We start from the raw sequence: 22,368 nt of genomic DNA, 5'->3' as shown, positions 1-22,368 counted from the left end.
AGGTTGTCCTGTGATGGCCTTGTGCCACGGGTGTGTCATTGCATGCACACATCTGCACATGTGAACACATACACACACATAAACAGATATATACACTGAACACACACAAACACACACACATACACACACAGCTTATTGATAATAGACAACTTGTTGAAAAAGTTATAAAATATGCTGATATCTTTAGTTCACACACATACTTGACATTAGATAGTCTTTCTTTCTCCTCTGTTTTTTTACGAAATGGAAAGCCACTCTGCACTGTCTCTCAATAGCTGATGTTATGAAAACTCAACACAGCCTCTCCAGTCAATGTGCTCGGGTCACTGGGGTCCATTCCAGGAAGGTCACTGGGATTTCTTTCTGTCATCGGGATTGCAACAGGGTCATTATTGGAAGACATCTCCAGAGGTTCTTCCTTCCTGTGGAAGGAACAGCAATAGTGAATTGATGGTCCACACAAACAACATTATTACACAGCACAGCAAACTTCAGGATTGTTTTAAACTACACAGGCATAGGCAGATTCCTTCCTGATGAACATATCTCTGTGACTACCTAGGACCCAATGAGAAGCAGATAGAACTGAATATATAGGCTCCCTTAGACACCCAATTTCTAAGAAACAAATGAGACCTAACAAGTAGAGTATAAATGTTATTCATAATTCATAATGGAAGAAGGAGACAGATGAGGGGACAGATTTGTCTTACTTCAAAAGCATATTGTGATACAATATAAATTCAGAGGCAGATACATGACCATCATTACCACATGTCATGTGTGTGTGTGTGTGTGTGTGTGTGTGTGTATGTGTGTGTGTGTGTGTGTGTGTGTGTGTGTGTGTGTGTGTGTGTGATTATGGGGTATAAAAAATAATAAATTGGCCTTGCACATGATCAGGAGAAATTTTTGACTTTCCTGACTCAGACTGTACCTCTGGTCATTAGGCATCTTCAGACGCCGAGAAGATGAACTGGTGACAATGACATCATCATTGCTGGAAAGGGAATGTCGAAATTCCAGCAAAACTTAGACTTTAAAATAATAATGACCAGGGACACCAAATCAGTAGCTAAGCAGCTTAAGACTTTCAAGGAAAAAGAATACAAATTAAATACAAATGTCTCTTTTCACAAGTTATTAATGTCTGCTTTAAAGTAAGACCATTAGTGAACTGAGCTTGTCAAACAGTTTAAAATACCATCTTCAACACAGCTGGTTTTCCGTTCTAAGAGCTGACATCTTGGTGGTGAGCTCCTGCCTGTGAGGGACCAGCCGCTCAGGCAAGGCTCCTCCAGGAGCCACCTTAAAGCAGACAGGGTGGGAGCAGCTGTGTGAAGAGCTCTGATGACACCAACCAGAGCAGCCAGGGCTGAGGGACAGCAGCACTGGAGCCAACCCAGCCCCCTCCTGCCTTCCCTCCTGCCATGAGCACCTAAAACCTCAAAAGTACAGGGCGACTCCAGGAAAGGCAGGAAAACAAAACCTGCTAAACACATCTGCCAGATGCCCTGTTATTCCTGTGGAAACTATTAGCAATCTGTCACCAGGCAAACCTGGATCCTCAGAACAATGGCATGCTCTAAACCCTGTACCTTGAGGTCCAGAAGGCTCAGGCTTTGGTAATTCAGACAAACCAAACTATGGGTCCAAGTCTCTGGCACATCAGTGCTCTCCTCAGACATTACTGGAAGAATGTTAAACTTCTCCTGTTCAAAAATATATTATCCCAAATTTCAAATGCAAATTTCTAGACATGTCAATAAACATGATTATATATCCCTAAAGTGAGAACATAGAAAGAGGTTCACAAGTAATCCAGACTTCAATTAGCAATCATTAATAATATGACAAGTGATTGCTACATTCAAAGAGAGAGAGAAAGGAATTTCAGATTTCTTATCACAAGACACAAAATCTATTTTTAAAACCATCATAATTAGGATTTGAATAATACATTTAGCAACCACTTAAACACTGATAGATTAAGAAGGAGAACAGGAGAAATACATGACTGATATTGAAATGAAATCCATTCTGGATGAGAATTATCATAGGAAAAAAGAAGCTCCACGTTGGAAAGACAGAGAGCTACATGAGAGCGTAAGAAGTCTGCAGAACTTGACAGCAGGGTCTGAAGGACCTGAACAGGATCTCCTGTGAGGGGGAACATGCGGAAGACAACCAGCACATAGGGAATCACTGGCCTGGGCCTGAGAGGACAGGCCCGTGCATGTGCAGCCTGTGTGAGGCCAGGGCAGCAACTCCAAGGTCAAACAGGCTGCCCTGGTGACAACAGGCTGTCAGGAGGAACCCATCACTCTCATGAGCCTTAAATCCAGCTCGGGTATTCCACCTGACACTGTCTCCTCCTGCATGGCAGAGCAGTACTGGGATAAATCATTGAACCAATCACCTTCTGTTGATGGATTATAAGCCTCCCTCGGGGGAGGGGGTGAGAAGTTGTGTTGTCAATGGCACAGACACCAGGTCAGTTAAAGGCAAATAATGAACTCCTTTATTCACTAAAGGGAAGGCCTTATATACCCTCCTCCCAGCACCCATTCTGTCTGGTCATCCCTTATTGGCTGGGCATGATCAGGAAATCTGACAGCGACTGTTGCTAGGCCCTCTGGCAGACTCCAGGTTGGCTCATTAAGGAGTGAGTACATTACATGTATGCCTTGGCAACTGGTTTGAGCCAATTTCCCTACTACAATTGTCATGGGGATGCCATGTGAAACACATGCATGGATACACTCATGTCATCCACATGTCAGAATTATTGAAGAACAATGCATTCACAAGCTGCATCAACTTTCCTGCCTTTCATTTCTCAGGCACTTTTGCTTTTTCTGAGGTGTGTGGCTTTTGGCAAGTGTAAACTGGTTCCTTCCAATCCTAATGACCAATATTGCCTCTCAGATCACAGAATGCATTGATCACAACAATAAATGTTATCACCAAGAAAGGTGCAAGGTTTAAAGCAGAGTTGTGGAAGGAAAAGCATAGTTGATACACGTGTAGCAGAGAGAGCTATTCTGGAACAGGGTGGCCAATAAATATTCAGTTGGTTCAAGGTACAGTGTCAGTTAAAGATATGATGGTTCAAGGTTCAGATTGCTCCATATCACAGAGTTGACTCCAGGTATAAGGAGTTCAGAACGTGGACTTATGTATTTTGAGCATTTAAAGAAAAGAACTGACAACCAATGTGACTACAGCAAATTTGTCCTTTACAAAGACCTTCAGGATGAGCATAACTAAAGCAATGCTGGCCACTGAGGTTGCGGCGAGGAAGATACTCACAGGAAAATAAAACCACAAAGGAAGAAGACAGAAAGCTACAATCCCAAGAGCTCAGGAGAAAATAACTCCTGTAGTTCTCAGGAATCAGCAGTGCTGACTCAGTAAATGTGCTGTTTAGCTTTTTGTTAACTTGACACATGGTAGAGACATCTGGGAAGAAGAATCCTCAGCTGAGGAATTGCCTCCATCAGATTGGCAAGTCTGTGGGGGCATTTTCTTGATTGATGATTGATGTGGGAGAGTCTAGACTACTTTGGGGTCCTGGGATGTTTAAGAAAGCAGGCTGAGCAATCTGTGCAGAGTAACTAGTAAGCCGTGTTCCTCCATGGTCTCTGATTCAGTTTCTGTCTGAATTGCCACCTGGGTTCTTGCAGTGGTGACTGTAATGTGGAAGTTTAAGTCAAATAAACTTTTTCCTCCCCAAGTAGCTTTAGATCATGATGCTTTATCACATCAGTAGAAAGCAAACTGCCAGTGAGTCAACAAACTTCTAAGATGAGAGAGAAAGAAAAGAACACATAGCAATTGAAGACAAAACAGAAAACCAGATGAAGAGAAGCTCACTAAATTATAGGGTTTCATTCAGTACAAACATTTTAACAATAACCTAACTAAAAATGGTCTCAATTCTGGAGTAAAAGATGCACCTGGCAGGCTGAATTGAAAAGCAGAAAACAATAACCAACTGTTTATTGCAGCAGGAAACTCAACCAGCTGGCAATGTATATGGAGACTGAAGTGCAAGGATGGAAAACGGCATTTAAGCAAACAGACTCCAAAAGCTATGCTCCTCCCTGACAAAGCAGATATCAAGCCAAAGTCAGGAAAAATAAAGATAACTGCATGTTAATAATTGGAACACTCATTCACAAATTTAAAAAATCAAGGGGTAATTTTTGTATTTAATCAGATCATAGTGAAATTAGAATAAAATTCAACTGCAAGAGAAACAACAGAATACATGGTGATTGAACAGTATGTGTTTTATGCAAACATGATTCAACATATGCAAATTAATAAAGAAATTCAGCACATAACATGATCAAGGATAAGAATGACATGGAAGAAGTCTACAATAAAATAAATTGAATCTTGATTACAGCCCTGAACAAAACAGGAAGAGAAAGCTCACATCTGCACACAATACAGTGTATGTGATACTCCTACCAACAGCATTATACTGTACAGGGAATAACTCAAATTACTTCCTTTAAATATAGGATAGAGCCAAGGATGACCATTCCCTCAACTATTATTTAATACAGAGCTTGGATCCTTGGATAAATAAGACAAGAGAAGAAAAAGAGAGATATAATCAGGAAAGGAAGAAGTCAAATTGCCCGATTAGTGGATGAAATGTGTTTATAATGAAAATCCCGAGGGCTGACAGAGCACTTGTCTAGCATATGGAAGGCTCTGAATTTGGCCCTCTGACCCACATCTAAGAAAATGACTCCAAAACCACCCAGAGTCCAGCAAGATGTCTCTGCAGGGAAATGTGCTGGCTGCACAGACAGGAGGTCTGAGTTCAATCCAAGAACACCATGAAAAGGGGAACACAGTGGCATGCTTTTGGAATACCAACACAGGGGAATCACCTGGAAGCTGAAGGGCCAGCTAACCCGGAGGACGCAGCATGGAAGAAAGTACAGGAGAGATCACCTCATAAGTTGGAAGAAAAGAACTCTCAAAAGTTATCCTGTGATCTCCACACACAGTGTAATACACACACACACACACACACACACACACACACACACACACACACACACATTAAAAAGACCGAAAGAAACTGTGGTAAAGCATCTCTGGATTTAAATACGCAGGTTATGTTATGAAAATAAGCTTGCACACCTCTGACTATACCCATAGCCACAGAATTCCTCACTGTAAGTCGATGAGGTGTATGATGCTAACTGTACTACAATAAAGCCCTTCCAGCTCGCCCACATTCACTGCTGTCAGATGCAGGGGAAGAAGAGCCACTCGGGCTGCTGCTCAGCTTGTCCTCAGCCTCTGCATCAGGAACTTCAGGGCTGGAAGGTGAGCCTGGGCGGCGCCTGAAGAGAGAAGTGGAAGTAGCGCCACTTGGTGGTTAATCAGGATTCTTGTGCACCATGTTGTTGGGAAGCCTGGATCTGGCAAGAACAGGAAAGCTGGTGGGCAGTCTGCACTGAACCCTGGGTCAGGTCCACATCAGTGCTGGATGCTGGGGAGACAGCCCCCAGGAAGAGAAAAAAGGAAAGCAAGGACGTCTGTCTGTCTGTCTCTGTCTCTGTCTCTGTCTGTCTCTGTCTCTCTCCATCCTTCCCTCCCTCTTTCCCTCCCTCCCTCTGTCCCTCCTTCCCTCTCTCTTTCTCAGTCTCTCTCTCTTACTCTCTCTTTCTTCCTTCCTTTCTTAATAGATTGGCAGTGGGGATAATAAACAGGAAGTGAATATATGCTTACCACAGAAAGGGACAAACACAGAGGTCAGGATAGTCCAGGATATGGCTTGTTAAGCGCCCAGGTTGTCAATATAAATTGATTTATAGTTTGCTTTTATATCTCTAGAGACCAATTGAGAAATAATTCACTGTTCACGATTGTAATCCCTATAACCGAGAGGTTGAGGCAGGAGGATTGGGGTCTGGGTGGCTGCCCTAAATATCAAACTCCACCCCTAAAGAACAGGAAGAGGGGAGGGGGAACTCAGTGTAGACTGTGACCCTGCAGTCAGATGGTGCAGTGTATGCAGTACAGGACACTTCATAGACCACAAAGTTCAATGTTGAAAACAAGTCAGGTTCATACTCTAATAGTCTCTGTAACATTCCAGCTTGAAGGGGGGAGGGTCACAGGAGCCTCCCCCTCCAGCAGAGGAGCTATGGACAGCTGATGACTGCCAGGAGAGGGAAAGTCGGTTTTCTTCGGGAGTGTGGTCCTTGGTGTGTTGACTATCCAGGGGATGATTCTACTCTATGTGTGCATGGGCAGCACTGACTGGACTCGGTGTGTCATTGAAGAAGGGGAGGGAGAGGGATGGGGGTGAGAGGTATAGGGAGGGAGGGAGGGAGGGACAGACGGACGGATGGACGGAGGGACGGAGGGACGGAGGGAGGGAGGAAAAGAAGTTGTTGGGAGGGGAATTTGGAGCAGAATTTTGTTGTAGCTGTGGAGGCTGAGTGAGGCTGAGTGTGATTAAAATACATCCTATGTATGAAGTTCTCAAAATTCTCAAAGAATAAAAATTGTAAACATTTTTTGATAAGGTTAACTTTATCTGAGTAGGAGATACACACAAAGAAAGTACATGTCTGGCAGTGGTCCAACTCTGTAAGCATGAGGACCTGAGTTCAGATCCCCAGCACCAGGTAAAAAGCCCAATAGTGGGAGGGGGAGGCAGTGGTATTCCTGGCGCTTGCTGGCCAACAATTCTGAATAATCAGAAAGTCCTGGTTCTTTCTCAGGTTCAGTGTGAGAGTGAGGGTAAAACTATCGTTGACCTCCACAGGGATGCACACCCACATACAGTCACACATGCACATACATACAAAAATATAGAAAATCTGACAAGACAGCGTGATGTATATTTACAATGTAATATATTTGTATTTGTGAAACTAAGATTTTTTTATAGGCCATCCCGAGTACTTCAGAAGGAGGAATAGGAGCACACACCTATAATCTCAGAACTCAGCCTGAGGCCCAAGGTTTACAAGTTGAAGGACAGCCTGTGCTACATAGAGGTTGCTGGTCAGCCTGGGCTACAGAGTGAAACTGCTTCTGCTCTCTACCTTGAAAACAAAACAGCAGAAAGAAAAGAGAAGAGGGAGGAATGGAGAAGGAGAGAGGTGGGGGAGAGGAGGGGGAGGGGAGAGAGCAGCAGTGAGACACACAGGAAAGGCAGAGGAGCACAGGGCTTCCCTCAAGCTCCATCATGGCCGCCCTTTCCAAAGGTCACCATGTTCTTCCTTCTGTGCGTTTGTTGTCTACTTCTAGTTAGTTTTTACTTCTGTTGTGTAGTAGTGCTGGTGCCTAACCCAGGGCTCCAGGCCTGCCCCAGGGATGCCAGAGTCACATCCCCAAATCTGAGGGTTTGATAACTATGTAATCAACTTTCTGGGTGATTCTCTTCACGCCCAGCCCTAACCTGGCCTTACTCTAAACCCAAGTGGATCTGGGACACCGGCCTTACACTTCTGTGGCACCTGGAGCCTCCTGCACCAACAACTATTAAGGAGGAATCTCACATCAGTTCCAGGACTTTTCTTTAAGAACCTATGACTCTGGGAGCAGTATTGTCCACTCATACATGTCATCACCCTTCAAACTCATTTTAAATTATTTTTTAATTGGTTTGCAAAATTGTACATTTCCACATGGATTTTTCACACAGATCTTGATTCAGATGAAGTTCCCTCCACTTCCTTCCTCCTCCCTTACCCCATGTAAACCTTTATGTGATAGTGTTCCCTCTCTGTTTTCATATAACCCACATTTACTGCCTTCCCCAGAAATGGCCCTTTTCACACTTCCTGGCCTCTACAGGCATGTGACTTAAACACACAAATCTAAAAATGTCAAGGTAGGACCAACACTTAAGAGAGGACATTTGTCTTCCCAGGCCTGGATTACCTCACTTGGCATAATATTTTCCAGTTCCATCCATTTTCCAATTTTATTTTCTTTACACTTAATAAAATTCTGGTGCATACATATACTAAATTGTCAAAAGCCATCCTGTCCTGACTCCATTTGGATCTCCTCAGACACTTCAAGGCCTCAACCCCAGAACAGTGATGTCTGCCTTGGCAACACATTTGGGATTTCCATGACCATGATCCAGACATAATAACCAAAATAATTAGTGATATGTGAACTTAAACTAAAATAACCAAAGAAGGTATAAGTCAAAATTAATTATCTGAAATAATTAATTAATTGTCTGAAATAACCACTACGCTCTGTCAAAACAAATGATGCAAGGTAACTTTGCCTCTCATCCAACATCAATGCAATTGTAGGTTCTGCCTTTAAAATGCTGTACCTCTGACCTTCTGCACCAGGAGACTTTAAAGTATGAACTTGCTCTTAGTCAATGGCCAAAACTAATGGACTTTTATAAGCTTAATGGTCTACATTGGTGTGGTGGTCTGTATCTCCCTAGCATGGATTATCATAGTGCCATATTTCCATTAAGTTCATCATCACCAGTGCCAACTTAGCACTGGACATCTAGACAATTTTCACTTCCTCTATTATGACTAGAGCAATAATGAACACAGAGATGGGTAAGCATCTCTGTTATAGGAGATAGAGTCCTTTGGATATATGTGGGGGGAGCAAATCCTCATCAGTTACACCTTTGACAGAGGAATAATAGCCAGAATACAGAAAAACGTGAAAACATCAAGAAAGCAAATGACACAATAAAGAATAGGCTATGGAAATAAACGGAGAATTCTCACAGAAGAAATGCACACACACACACACACACACACACACACACACACACACACACACAAAGAAAGGAAAAAATAGGTAATAAATATTTTTCAAAACTGCTCAAATTCTTACCCAGTGGGTACTTGTAAATTAAATGATTTGAGGTCTATTTTACCCCAATAACAATAGACATCATTGAGAAAACAAATGACTGTGAACAAGTGGGGGGAAGTGAAACTTTTTTTCACTCTTGGTAGAAATGTAAACGGATACAAACTGTTGAAATCAGTGTAGAAATTTCTCAGAGACTTAAAATAGAATTACCAAATAAGTGAGTATATCCTGGTCCCAAATTCTATTCCATTGGTTTACACATCTATATCTGTGCCAGTGCTGTACTGTTTCTAATACCATGACTCTGTTGTATATTTGGAAATATAGCATGATGAGGTCTCGAGAATTAGTTTTTCCTTATTCACGATGGCTTTGAAGTCCCTTCAGCTTTATGCTTCAATATAATAATTTTATCATTTTTTGATTTGTGTGGAAAATGATGGAATTTTAATGGAGATTACATTGATAAGTTTTTTTGATTTTGCTTTTTCTGTGTCTTCGTTTGTTTCTTTGTAGAACAGCCATGTTCACAAAAGCATTTTTTCCATTCTCTGTGCATGGGAGGTCTTTATTCTGGGATCTTCCTTAATTCCTTTCTTAGTATTTTTAAGTTTTTATTGTAGATATCATTTATTTCCTTGATTAGTTTTCCTACAAGGTATTTTATTGCTTTTGAGGCTGCTGTGGTTAATATTGTTTCTTTGATTTCTTTCTCAGTCCATTTGTCAGTTGTTATAGGAAAGCTACTGATTTTTGTTTGTTAATCTTGTGTCCTAGCACTTTACTGAAGGTGTTTATTAGCAGTAAGAATTTTCTAGTGGAGTCTTTAGTCTGTTATGTGTGGGCTCCTGTTATCTGCACGTAAGGACACTTTGACTTCTCCCTCCCTGTTTGTCTCTGTCTTTCTCTTGTCTTACTGCTTTAGCTAAGATCTCAAGCACTATACTGAACAGGAGTGGAGAGTACAGACTGCCTGGGCTTATTACTGATCTTAGTGGAAATGCCTTTAGTTTTTGTCCACATATCATGATGTTACCTGCAGTTCATTCAGACTGTATCATGTTGAGATGTGTTTCCTCCATTCATACTCTCTTCAGGGTTATTTTCATGAAAGGGTGTTGGATTTTGTCAAGGTCCTTTCCTACATGTATTAAAATAATCAAGTGATTTCGACCTTGAGTTTATTTATGTGGTGTATTACATTTATTGATTTGTGTATATTGAACATCTTTGTATCTCTAGAATGGAGCCAGCTCAATTATGATGAACAACTTTTTTCACAATCAGTTTGCCGGTATTTTATGGAGAATGTCTGTATCTATGTTCCCCATTTTTTTATATTGCTGTGTCTTTGTCTGGTTATGGTATCAGGATAACACTAGCTTCATAAAATGACTTGGGAAGTATCCCCTCCTTTTCTACTTTAGGGAATATCTTGAGATCACTTACTTTCTACTTTGAAGGCCTGGTAGAATTCTATACTGAATCTATCTGAGCCTGGACTTTTGGGATTGGTATATTATCACTTCTATCCCATTTATATTTTTATCTCATCTGTATTTAACTTTGTTAGGTCATAAATGTCTAGAAATTCATTAATATCTTTTGGGCTTCCCCACTTGGTAGAACATAAGTTTATAAGATATGCTCTCAATTTTGTAGGGTATTCACCCGTGAAGACTGCTCAGATATGGGTTTAAGCCATAGAAACTCTTTATTAGCCAGAGAGTGACTACACTGGGTGTTCAGGATCTAAGACTAAGACTTTCTCAGAGTGAGCTTTTAAGCACAATAAACATGTGTGGGTTGGCATACTTCAGTTAACAAGAACAGTTATCCAGAAGTAGAACTGTAGAAGCTAAAAAGCAAGGTTAGTACATTTTGAAACTTTCTCAGAACTATGTGGACTTTGATATATTAGGCCTTTGTTTAATCTTGACAGGTGGTGCTCTATATGCTGAGTTCTACAGGCTGAATATTACTCCTATCATGCAGTCAGCTGTGCTAGGGCCTGGGGACCTGTTACATTCTCCACTGGTGTTAGTGAATGAGTCAAATCATGGACTCATCATGTTTTAATTTAAGATGCAAGGCACTGCTGGTAATCCAAAAAGAATGAAAACTAAAGGCCCATCCAGTGCTGATAATTGAGTAGTTAGCCAAGGGGAACAAGAGAACAGAGACTGGTATTAATTTTTTTCCAACAATGGCAAGATTTATTTAAAATTAATGATTGATAGAAACAACAGGTTGCTCCCAAAGTCATTCACAGTCATTTAATCTCATGAGAAGTCTAAGCCTCTCCAATTTTGTGAAGAAATCTATCTATTGTTCTAATACCTCTAGGTCCTGATCAACCTATCTACTTAGTTTGGAAAGCATCAAAAGAGGCACATTTAGTCAAAACATTGGTACTGCCCACCAAGCAGTTTCATGGGGTTTTTGGTCATGCAGTTTTATCAAAATAGAAGCCCTAACAGGCCTTCATATTCACAAAGTATTTAAGACATATAGTAAATTATAATGACCCCAAGGTTCAGAGATAAAACAGTATAGCAATGTCTTCTAGACTGATGTTAAAACAATGCTGCAGAGCATCCACTGTGTGCTAAAGGATACTCAGGATCCAGTCACATGAGTCTAAATTCAATGATCTTCTAGTCCCCATTATATCTAACAGCTTATTTTCTAATGAGGAAAGATTGATGCAATATAGATCCTAAATTAGATCCCTAAATAAGGCAGGACATTAATAGGAAAGTGGTGGAATTTGATATAGTGTTCAGATTAATGAACAGCAATGCCCCAATGTCAATGTCAGTTTTAACCAAAGTACCTTGGCAAAGGAAATTTTCACGTTAACAAAATGTGGGCAAAGGGCACACAAGAACTCTCTACACTATCTTCCTAAATGTCTGTATACATAAAAGTATTTGAAAATTAAGCCTATTAAGCCAAATATAGGGGGATACTCATGTAACTGCTGCAGGTCATGAGTCAGAATCACAGAAACATGGATTTCAAGCAAGTTTGTCCTGAGGGCATAAAAATTTGTCTCAATAAATTAAGAAAACATAAACTGGCTAAAAAGTGGATGGGAAACTTGAGTCCATGCCTACAAATACTAGAAGACAAACCTGAGCTGTTACAGTGCTCTGATGGTAAACAGAGATGGGTCCATTGTGTCATTTCAGAAGCTACACATGGAGACAGGAAGTCCTGATTGGAGAGAGGCATGACTGTCTACATGTGTTAGTCACGATCCATTTCCTAACCTAGAGTGCTGTTTGTAATGTATCTACAAATGCACTTAAAGATGTTTATTTAAACGAATTTTCCACGCAGTATATTTTTATTATATTCTTTCCCTTTCCCCAACTTCTCCCAGATCCTTTCCACCTACCTACCTACCTAACTCCATGATATCCCACTCTCTCTCCCTGAGCTGAAGAAAAGAAAGAAAAACAACAACAAAAGAAAATCAAAATAGACAACTAGAGAAAAAGAAAAACAGTAAGACAATAAGTAACAAACAAAACTGCATAAACCCACATGAAGTCTTTTTCATGCTGGTCACTTAACCCGGGGCACAGGTCCAGCCCTGGAGTGGAGCTGACACCTTACTGAAGAAAACTGATTTTCTTTTCCCAGCAGATACCAATCACACACAGCCTCTGAGTTAGAGATGGGATTTTGTGTCCACTTCCTCTTTCAGTTTTGGGGTTCAGTCTCCCTTGAGCTGTGCAGGTCTTGTGTATGCTGCCACAATCTCTATGAGTTCCTGTGTGTGTTAGTCCTATAGTTTCTGAAAGATCCTGTTTCCTTGGAGGCATCCACCACCTCTGGATCTTAAAACCCTTTTACCTCTCCTTTTGCATGGACCTCTGAGTGTCAATGGGAGGCGTTTGATGAAGACATCCCATGTAGGGCTGTGTGCTACAAAGTTTCCCAGTCTCTATACATTGTCCAGTTGTGGACCTCTTTATAAATTACCATCTACTGCAAGAAGAAGCTTCTCTGATGAGGGTTGAGCAATGTTCTGGTCTATAGGTAAAGCAATATGTCATTAGAAGTCACTGCATGCTATGTTTCTTTGGACAAATAGTAGCAGCAGGTTTTCCCCCAGGCTCAGGACCTGTCTAGTCTCAGGTTCTTGGCCACTTCACAGCTTCATTTCAGGTTGTGGACCTTAAGCCCAAATTTAAAAATTGATTGGTTGTTTCCATAACATTTGTGGCACTATTGTGCCAGAATATTTGCAGGCATGTTACTGTGGAGGTCACAGAGCTCATAGCTAGGGGATACTGTTGATTACTATTCTCCTGTAGGAGCATCAAAGAACCTTCCAGCAGCATGAATGCTAGGAGTAGTGGTGAAGCCTCCAATGTGTACCTGCTTTATTTCTCTGTGTTAATGAAGTAAGTAAGTGGGGTCTTCAGCAATAGGATCCTACTATCAGGTTATGGATAGCAACCAATAGCCTTGGCAATAGTCTGTGACCTTTGGGGAGATCTATAGGAACTCCTTTGGCCAATGACTGAACATGATGTCATTCATTCCTGGCACTCAAGGTTTGCTTGGTGACATAAGATGTCTTTCCAGAGCATTGTCTTGTCTATTATATGATGATTTCATTATTATTCCTTTCATATATACATATTTATAGGGTGCTTCTACAATAGTAAGTTTCTATATATGTTTTCAAATGGCCTTTGTGTAATTGCTCTTCCTTTTATTCCCTCATCTACCTTGCCCTCACATACCCTCCCATTGTATCATAGTTTAGTTTTCCATTTATCTCTTTATAATACTGTACTCTTCTTACTCCTTCCATAGAAGAATCTCTTATCCTCCCTGGTCCTTTACTAGCTGTCTAAACTCTATGTATTCAGATTGAAGCACATATGTCTAAAGCTTAAAAGCCAACATCCACATGTAAGATAAAACATGCAGTATTTGTCTTTTGGGTTCTGGGTTAGCTAACTCACAATAAGTGATTCTAGATGCATTCAACAGCTGAATAATGTAATAATGTTCTGTGGTATAAATGTACCACATTTTCAGTATCGATTTATCAGTTGATGGACATCAAAGCTGTTCCCAATTTCTGGCTATAATGAACAGAGCAGCAGTGAATATAGATGAGAAAGTACCTCTTTAGTAATATGTAGAGTCTTTGGATCCATACTCAAGCACATTCTAGCTGGATCTTGTGTTATATCAATTTTCAGGTTTTCAATAGGATTAATGGATTCTGGTGGGGGCATATTGTAGGGAAAAGGGGCTGGCTAAAGAAACCACCCTGACCCTGGAGCCCAGAATTAGGGAAGGATGGCTCAGATAAGGCCAGTGAGAGAAACACAGTTTAGCTAAGATCAGAGCCATCTCTGCCCCTGTCCAAATGACTTGTGAAATCAACCAATCACAGAGCAGGACAGCAGAATCCTGGCCCTAGGGCCCAGGACCAGGGAAAGAAACAGCCTGTGTTTGGGACCTGAGCCAGAGAAATGAACCAAGGAAACAAGCTCTGACTCTGAAACCAGTACCAAAGAAACACTCTTGGCCCCTAGAATCAGAGTCAGTGAAGGAAATGTGCCCTGGCCTTAGAGGTAATGTCAAAAAGCTAAGTAAGGCCAGTGAGAGAAACACAGTTTAGCTCAGATCAAAGCCATCTCTGCCCCTGTCCAAATGACTTGTGAAACCAACCAATCACAGAGCAGGACAGCAGAATCCTGGCCCTAGGGCCCAAGACCAGGGAAAGAAACACAACCTGTGTTTGGGACCTGAGCCAGAGAAATGAACACTTTATCCCCAAACTCAGAACCCAGGAAATATGCCCTGACTCTGAAACTAGTACCAAAATAACACTCTTGGCCCCTAGAATCAGAGTCAGTGAAAGAAATGTTCCCTGGCCTTAGAGGTAGTGTCAAAAAGCCAAGAAAGGCCACTGAAAGAAACACAGTTTGGCCCTGAAATCAGGGCCATCTCTGCCCCTTGCCCACAAAGCTGGCCAATTCCTGGGCAGAAAATAAACTAACCAATCACAGTTGACTCTGCCCCCTAGACATCCTATATAAACCACCCTGCCTAGTCAGTCAGAAAGGGAGCTGTTCTCTCCACCCTGGTATAGGCGGCTACTCTCCTGGACTCCTCCTTCCAAAATAAATCTCTTTCTCAAAAGAGTTTTGGGTGAAGACCTTCATTCACTGGTGCACAAAAGAACCTTGCTGGGACATCCCATAGTGGACTGAGCAAGGGGGAGCTGAACAGAAGAACCTTGCTAAGATGTCCCATAGTGGACTGAGCAAGGGGGAGCTGAACAGAAGAACCTTGCTAAGACGTCCCATAGTGGACTGAGCAAGAAAGAGCTGGTAACACTGAGCCAGAGATTGCGGCTCTCCAGGAAAGGAGTAGGAATGCTATGTCCTGCAGAAAGAAACCATCACTCATCACACCAGGCATATCCTGACTTCCCCAAAGAGTCAGAATACCCTTCCTTGCTGAAGCAGTTCCAGGCCTGACTCTCCTGAGAAGTCAGAAAAATTTCCTTTCTAGGGTTGGGCTGTTTCTTTGCAGTCCCAGCCATCAGAACTGTGCTAAACAGCTTCAGGTGGCCGGGACACCTTTCAGGGCAGAGCTCTTGTTCTGAGTAGCTCGAGGTGTCCAGGATACCTTGCCCTCTAGGGATGAACTGTCTGCTTGCAGTTTCAGCCATCAATTTACCAACATTTTGGTGCTGAAACCTGGGACACCAAACTCAGAGATTTGCAGTTTACTTACACATATTGTCTTGGTTGGTCATGTTTGTATTTTCTGCACCTGGATCTAGGAATCTGGAGTTACAATATGTGAAGTGTTTCTTGATGTAAATGTCCAGTCTTGTCTTTGTTGGATGGGTGTTCTGTCTTTTTAGTTGCTGTCACCCACTCTTCTCCTGGCCATGTGTGGCAGCTATGTGGTCCCTGAGTTCCAGTCTATTGGGAGAACTGTGAGGACCCTGGTAGAGAGCTGTTCCATAGATCAGCAAATACTCACAGAGGAACAGAGCTTGGTTAGGAAATACTCAAGAGTGGTAGGAAAGAAATGGGAGTTCTCTGGGTAATTACCAAAACCCAAGTCCCTCACAGATGGACACTTACAGTGTATATGTGGTGGGTCATGTGACAGGCTGCAGCAGGACTGAGGGTGAGTCTAGAGAGACCAGAATGGAGGACAGGAAGGAGGATGATTAGCCTAGTGTGACAATTGTGGGTTCCTGCTAGAGAGAGTCTATGGGTCAGCAAATTCACAAAGAAATGCAGATGAGTTAGAAGGAGCCATGGAAAGGACCAAGAGGAAGAACTAGGGGCACACTGAGTCTGTACCAAAAGCTAAACTGGATTTTTTTGATACATGTGCATAAGTTTGTAAGATGTTTAAAAACACCCATATTACTGATGAGTACTATCCTGTTATGGGAAAAGACTGAATGAAGAACTTATGAATATAAATTATAGAAACACAAGGGAAGTAAAGACCTGTAAAGGTGTGGATACAGCAGCATAGTCTGTAATCTCTAGGACTGCAAAGGATCTTGGGAATTAGTAGATCTAGGAGTAGGCAAGTATTCCAAGAACCAGTTTCTATACATACTGATGGTTACAGCATATAGATACCCCAGCAGAATCTTTCAAGCAATATAAAAATTACAATGTGGTTACATTCTATTTTTAAGTAAATGATTACAATGAATACAAGTAAAAAAAATGTTTCCCATTTCCCTTACAAGAGTAAATATTTTACATATTACACGTAAAAAACAAATTATCCCCAGTACCAACATACAGTTAAATATTTACATTTTAGACTTATCATAGATCTGGAGCCTTCAGTCATAATCATTCACATAAGCAATCATTTTTATATTTGCCAGAAAAACAGATTACTTCTTTCACTTTTCATAGAGTCCTGTGTGGTAGTATTCTAATTGTACTGAAATGTGATTTTAATTGTATGTTAATAAATAAAGTTGCCCAGGGGTCAGAGCTATTAGAGCCATAGAAAGAACATGGCAGTTGTGGCACACGTCTTTAATCCCATAGATTTCTGTGTGTTCAGGGATACAGCCAGCATTGGAGACATATGCCTTTAAGACCTGGAGGGCTGTACTTACAGGCAGTGATGAGGCAGTCAGGTATTTGGGTTTACAACCAATGAGAAGGCAGAACAAAAAGACTATGAAAAGACATACACACAGGAAGTAGCTCTTTTTTCAGAGAGCTACGACCACCACAGGAGGAAGGGTGAGATTTTAGCTCTGAGCTCTGACCTCTTGGCTTTCTCTTCTACCATTGGTTCTGTGTTTCTGATTTAATAAGACGGTTGGTTACATCTACATCTGGCGCCCAATGTGACAAGAATCCTTTAAAAACTGCTTGGCTTGGAGACAGATCCGGTTTCCCGCAAGGGCAGTTGGCTCCCTAGCTTGGGTGGTCAGATTCCTAGCCTGGGCCCAGGTCTGTTTGGCCTCAGGCCAGACTAACCGTGAGCTGCTTGCTTAAAGCCAGTGCTACAAACAACTCAGGCCTGCCCTGCCAAACAGGGCCCCTGCCTGTAAAGCCTATGCACGTGGTCAGAGCTTAAGGAAGCCAGAGCCAAGCCTTGACTTGGCTCAAGAGGGAACACATGGCTGGATTTAAGCTTTAGCCAGCTATGCTTTCTTGTATGCTTTCTCTCTCTCTCTCTCTCTCTCTCTCTCTCTCTCTCTCTCTCTCTCTCTCTCAATTTACACATCGGACACTAGGTGGCTGTTTTGAAATTTCCTCGGATTTCTACTGTTCTACGCAGATTTGGTAAGTCATAACATATCAGATATTTTAAAGGAAACTATTTAAAAGAGAAATTTTTTCCACATTAAAAAAAAATGGGTTTTAAGTGTACATTGGAAGAAAATTGGGTTTTGTTTGAAATTTTAGGCAGTCTGAAAATAGAAAAACTATATGAAAAGATTACTATTGTTGAAATTATGCAGTTTATCACTATGCTTATCTTCATTTTACTATTTAAAAAGATAGTTGATTTAAGTGCCAGAATGACAGCTTTAGAAAAACTTGTTAAACCTGTAAAAATTCAGACAGAAGAAATTAACAGTGAAGTTGTTTCACGTTTGGATTATAAGGTTACAGAAAGAAGGCCTGTTTTCAAATAGTCACCCTTAATTCATCCTGTAACCATACAGCAGTTGCCTGATCAAATGACTACACAAAATATTTGGGCTCCAATTGAAATGTTGGATTTAAAAAGGTTTAAGGAGGCAATAGTATCTTATGGCATGCATTCCCCATATGTAAAGCAAATGTTAAACTCTTGGTCAACATATAATAGGATTGTACCACAGGACTGGCAAGAGCTGGCACAAGCTGTTCTTGAACCCAGCCAGAGGCTTCAATTTCTAACTGTGTTCAAGGATGAAGCTAAAAACATAGAAAAACAATGGAGGGATAAAGGAATACAAGTTTGCCAGGATCAGCTTATTGGAGAAGGCCAATATGCTTCAGTACAAACACAATGTTTATATGATGTCCATACCCTAATTTTATGTCGAACGGCAGCCTTGAATGCATGGGACAGAGTTGAGGAACCAGGAAAAAAAAAAAACCTGAGTCATTTACAAAGGTTATGCAAGGCCCAAAAGACTCTTTCACAGATTTTTTTTTTTTTTTTGGTTAGAAACATTTATTAATATGTGTAAGTCCTGGGGATGCACTGGGCATAGCTGATGCTGCTTGAGGCACATTTCTTAGAGAACTTGCAGTGTCTTTCACAGATTTTTTTACAAAGACTGGCTTCAGCAGTAAAGAGAATGGTCTGAGATTCAGATGCTAGTAAGATAATAATTGAATCTTTGGCCTTTGAGAATGCGAATGCAGCATGCAAAAGAATAATCAGGCCATTAAAGGCAAGATCTGCACCTTTGGAAGATTGGATTAGAGATACAGTTAATGTTGAGGCTCATGAGCATGATGATATGCGGGTAGGAGAAGCATTTCAAAAGGATTGAGGAGTGTTAGATGTTTTGGATGTGGAAAGCAAGGACATTTGAAAAGGGACTGTAAACAGGTCATTCCTAGAAACAATGTTTCTTCAAGGAACAATGGCAACAGAATGCCCCTTCCTTCTGGAGTATGCAGGTGTGGTAAGGGAAAACACTGGACCAATGAATGTAGATCAACAAAGGACACACAGGGTAATTATTTGCCTCAGTCTTCGGGAAACTCCCAGAGGGGCCTCATGCAGGCCCCCATAGCAAATCCAGTTCAAACCTTTCCTGCAGCCATAGAGGAAACCCCTGCTCAGAGCAATTAAATAACCAAATGCCTATTGGAATAAATCATGCTGGTCAGGATGATGAAACAGAGAGAATAGAAAATTCAGGAGAAAACATAAAGAAAAAAATTTGGCAATCTTCTAATTAATGAACAAAGACCAAAGTAAATGATAAAAAATAAATGGTGTTTTGTTGACTGGTCTGGTAGACACAGGTGCAGACATTACCATAATTGCACCAGAATTTTGGCATCCAACGTGGCCTCTTCAGGAGGTAAACGTTCAACTGTTAGGAATTGGGACATTATCTCAGGGGAAACAGAGTGCAAGATGGCTAGAATGTATAGGTCCAGAAGGACAGAGAGGAAAAATAAAACCATATGTGGCTAACATAGCTATGACCCTGTGGGGTCAAGACTTGTTTCAACAATGGAATACTCAGATTAACATCCCTCCAATCACAGAAACAAATCATAAACTAGCACATGCTTCTGAGAGAAATATTAGAAGACATTGTTCTAATGAGTGGTCACCAGCCATCCATATTATACAAGAACAGGACACAACAACTGATGATCTTCCAAAAACACCAGTAGCTCTACCTTTAAAATGGTTAACAGACAAGCCTGTATGGGTTCAGCAATGGCCCTTAACAACAGAGAAACTCCAGGCTTTAGAAGAGCTGGTAGAAGAACAGTTAAATGCTCAGCATATTGAAGAATCAACCAGCCCTTGGAAATCTCCTGTATTTGTTATTAAAAAGAAATCTGGTAAATGGAGAATGGTAACAGACCTTAGAGCAATTAACAAAGTAATTCAGCCTATGGGCTCTCTACATTCTGGGATTCCTTTGCCTACTCTGTTACCAAAAGGATTGCCTCTCATAGTTATTGATTTAAAAGACTGTTTATTTTCAATACCCTTACAAGAAAAAGATAAAGATTTGCTTTCACAGTGCCTACTTATAATAATTCTCAACCGGTTAATAGATTTCAATGGAGGGTCCTCCCACAGAGAATGTTGAATAGCCCAACTCTGTGCCAATATTTTGTACAACATCCATTGGAAGTGATATGTAAAAAATTTCTATAAATCTATAATTTATCATTATATGGATGATATTTTACTAGCTGACTCAAATGCAGATACTTTAGAAAGAATGTTTGAAGAAGTAAAGAAAATTTTGCCTTGCTGGGGATTACAAATTGCTCCAGAAAAGATACAAAGAGGAGATTCTATTAATTATTTAGGATATAAAATAGAGCTACAAAAAATTAGACCCTAAAAGGTGCAAATTAGGTGAGATAGACTATAGACTCTTAATGACTTTCAAAGATTATTTGGAGATATTTCTCATCTACAAACTATTGTTGGGGTAAAAAATGATGAACTGACTAATTTGTTCAAAACCTTAGAAGGTGACAAGGACTTAAATAGTCCAAGAGAATTATCACCTGAAGCTGAAAAAGAATTGGCCTTGGTAGAAAAGAACGTACATGAAGAACGTATTGATCCAAAGCTGGATTGCATTTTGGTTATTTTACCTTCTAGGCATTCCCCTACTGGAATATTAATGCAGAGGGAAGATATTATATTGGGATGGATATTTTTACCAAATAAACCAAATAAAAAATTAAAAACTTATGTGGAAAAAATCTCTAACTTGATTTGGAAAGAAAAACTGAGATTTCGTCAATTAGCAGGAATAAACCCAGCAGAAATTGTCATACCTTTAACTAAGGAGTACATTGAAAAATTATGGAGAGAAAGTGAACCTTAGCAAAGAGCTTGCAGTAATTTTTTGGGAGAAATTAACAGCAAATATCCCAAAAGCAATAGAATTGATCTAATAAAGAGAGCTGATTGGATCTTGCCTCTAATTGTATGGCAAAAACCCATATCTGGAGTTCGTACATTTTATAAAGATGCCAGCAAACAAGGAAAGGCAGGTTACAAATCAGAAAATTTAAGTAAAGTGGTTCAAAGTCCATATAATTCAGTTCAAAAATCAGAATTGTATGCTATTCTGTTGGTATTAATGGATTTTTCAGAACCTCTCAACATAGTAACTGACTCTCAGTATGCTGAAAGAGTAGTATTACATATTGAGACTGCAGAGTTCATCCCTGATGCTTCAGAATTAACTTCACTATTTATTCAATTACAAGATACAATCAGGAAAAGGAATCATCCTTTATATATAACTCACATTCGATCCCATACTGGTCTGCCAGGCCCTCTAGCACAAGGCAATGATGAGATTGATAAATTATTAATAGAAAATGTGCTAGAGGCCTCAAAATTTCATAAAAAACATCATGTCAATAGTAAAGGTTTAAAAAAGGATTTTTCCATAACCTGGCAACAAGCCAAAGAAATAGTAAAGAAATGTCCTACTTGTTCCTTCTACAATCAAATGCCATTACCAGCAGGATGTAACCCAAAGGGTACTCAGAGGAATGAAATCTTGCAGATGGACATGTTTCACTTAGGAGAATTTGGAAAATTGAGATATGTACACCACACCATCGATACTTATTCAGTATTTCAATGGGCAACTGCTTTGAATTCTTAAAAATCTGATTCTGTAATCACTCATTTGCTAGATGTTATGGCCATCATGGGTATACCTGCACAAATCAAAACTAACAATGCTCCATCATATGTCTCTGTTAAAATGAAACAGTTTTTTGCTTATTATAATATAAAGCATATTACAGGTATACCACATAATCCTACAGGTCAAGCAGTTATAGAAAGATCAAACAGAACTCTAAAGGATATGCTAAATAAACAGAAAGGGGTAACAAACACCCCAGAAATAGACTGCATAATGCTCTATTAAATTTGAATTTTCTCAATGCCAATGAGAAAGGAACAGCTGCAGAGAGACATTGGATAATAGAAAAAACTACAGAATTAAATCAACCTATATACTTTAAGGATGTGCTGACCTCAGAATGGAAACCAGGGTATGTATTACGTGGGGGACGAGGTTTTGCTTTTGTTTCTAAAGGAGAAGATAAGCTATAGGTACCATCAAAATTGATAAAGGTTCGATTTGAACAAGAGAGTCCTCTTAATTAGAGGAGGTGATAGTTCATCAACCAGCATGAACATCCAATTTAAACTAACTTGTACCAGTAACACATGCCTTTGCATTTAATCAGATAATAACTTGCCAAAAAAGAACATCCCTAAAATTAGTCT

General features: G+C 40.4%; 1 pseudogene across 1 annotated transcript in view; it reads right to left on the bottom strand.

Moving 5' to 3' along the window:
- LOC121826366 (ATP-binding cassette sub-family G member 3-like) overlaps nt 1-22,368 on the bottom strand; it is a 129,323-nt pseudogene that overhangs the window by 31,084 nt on the left and 75,871 nt on the right. The window contains exon 2 of the transcript XR_013042632.1: nt 201-422. The product of XR_013042632.1 is annotated as an ATP-binding cassette sub-family G member 3-like (transcript). The remainder of the gene's footprint in view (nt 1-200; nt 423-22,368) is intronic.

The sequence above is a fragment of the Peromyscus maniculatus genome, chromosome 10 (assembly GCF_049852395.1).
Source record: "Peromyscus maniculatus bairdii isolate BWxNUB_F1_BW_parent chromosome 10, HU_Pman_BW_mat_3.1, whole genome shotgun sequence".
In the NCBI taxonomy this organism is placed as follows: domain Eukaryota; kingdom Metazoa; phylum Chordata; class Mammalia; order Rodentia; family Cricetidae; genus Peromyscus; species Peromyscus maniculatus.
Note: the sequence above shows the minus strand (reverse complement) of the source record. Positions and strands in the feature narration are given on the sequence as shown.